The sequence below is a fragment of the Hevea brasiliensis genome, unplaced genomic scaffold (genome assembly GCF_030052815.1).
Source record: "Hevea brasiliensis isolate MT/VB/25A 57/8 unplaced genomic scaffold, ASM3005281v1 Scaf66, whole genome shotgun sequence".
Classification (NCBI taxonomy): domain Eukaryota; kingdom Viridiplantae; phylum Streptophyta; class Magnoliopsida; order Malpighiales; family Euphorbiaceae; genus Hevea; species Hevea brasiliensis.
Genome location: NW_026615206.1, coordinates 49,911 through 51,621, shown reverse-complemented (window position 1 = coordinate 51,621; position 1,711 = coordinate 49,911). Strand labels below are relative to the sequence as shown.

The 1,711-nt window shown below is 35.0% G+C and overlaps 1 non-coding gene across 1 annotated transcript; it reads right to left on the bottom strand.

Moving 5' to 3' along the window:
• Positions 1-1,025: 1,025 nt before the first annotated feature.
• LOC131177621 (small nucleolar RNA R71) lies at positions 1,026-1,132 on the bottom strand. The gene has a single exon (XR_009147004.1). It is a non-coding gene; the product is annotated as a small nucleolar RNA R71 (small nucleolar RNA).
• Between the last annotated feature and the right edge of the window lie 579 nt (positions 1,133-1,711).

The following is a 1,711-nucleotide window of genomic DNA, read 5'->3' as shown; positions in this document are numbered from 1 at the left end:
TTTTGGCTTTGCCTATCCAAATCCCAATGAAATTTACTTCATGAACCTCAACTCTGGAATCAATTTTTACCATTAATTAATTAAATATTTAATTACTTGCTGAAATTTTAGTAAATTAGTATAGTGCTTAGAATTTTAATTGCTTAATTCATTATAATTTCCTTACTTTCCCAATTTATTTTGCTGCATCTATTACTTTACTTTTGGAACACATTATCGATAGCCCAAATAATCGTGACTTTTATAGTTTGGTGCTCAAAAAAACAAATCTCTGTGGGACGATATCTTTTATTTACTACTTGAACGACCCGTATACTTGTGGAGTATGCATCAAGTTTTTGGCGCTATTGCCGGGGATTTGTTTTGTTTGATATTAGACGATTGATTGTTTGGTTAATTTGGGCATTTTATTTTTGATTTTAATTTCTTTTCTTTATCATTTTACTTTGAGATTTTCCTGTTTTGATTTTTCAGGTACATATCTTTTATATGAGAAGAACAAAAAGTGCAGAAATTGATTTAATTTTTGATCCTGAGATTGAAAAGATAGCTAAAACTTTAAGAGCAGAGTCTAAAAGAAGAAAAGTTGAACTCAGAATTCAAAGACAGCAAGAGTAACATCAAGAGCAACAAGTGATAGAAGCTATGGCAAACAACAACAAACGATCAATTAAGGATCATGCTTTTCCTAGTTTTGGAGATTTTAGACCAAGTATTACAAGGCCTAGAGTTGAAGCAAACAACTTTAGTTGAAGCCCTCACTTTGTCAAATGGTTCAACAATCACAGTTTGGGGGAGGTCCTACTGAGAGTCCACATGTGCACCTTGTACATTTTCTTCAGATTAGTGACATGTTGAAGATAAATGGAGTGTCAGATGATGCCATCCGGCTTAGATTATTTCCTTTTTCTTTGAAGGACCGTGCTAAGGAGTGGTTGCATTCATTACCTCTGGGCTCAATAACTACTTGGGATGAGTTGTCACAAGCTTTCTTGGCTCAATACTTTCCTCCTAGCAAGACTGCAAAATTGAGAAATGAATTAACTTCTTTCAGACCAAGGGATGATGAGAGTCTCTATGAAGCTTGGGAGAGATATAAGGATCTTCAAAGGAGATGTCCACATCATGGAATCCCTAAATGGATGCTAGTTCAACATTTCTATGATGGTGTTTCTCTAGCAATTAGAAGTATAATTGATGCATCTTCAGGAGATGATCTTATGGAGAAGTCAGAAGATGAAGCTTATTCAGCATTGGATAAAATTGCTTACAACAATTATCAATGGAGCTGTGAAAGAAATGAAATAAAGAAACCACCAGCTAGTGTATATGAATTAGATGCCATGAGTATGTTCAATGCCAAATTTGATGCTTTGATGAGAAAAATGGATAAGTTAAGCATGAAGGTTGACTCATCAATTGGAGGATCTAGTCATATAGAAGATGTTAGTGCGGGAAATATGCATTGTATCAATGATTTTCCTTCCTATGGGCAAGAGTTTGGAAATGAGCAAGTTGATTTTGTTGGAAATTACAATAAGAAACCAGTTGGTAATCTTTTTTCTAGTACACATAATCCAACATGGAGGAAACACCTTAACTTTTCTTGGGGAGGTCGACAAGGGCAGTACAGAATTATCAACAACCTCCTAATTTCCAGCAACAACAGCAGAATTTTCAGCAAAACCGAGTACCACCTGGATTTCCACCA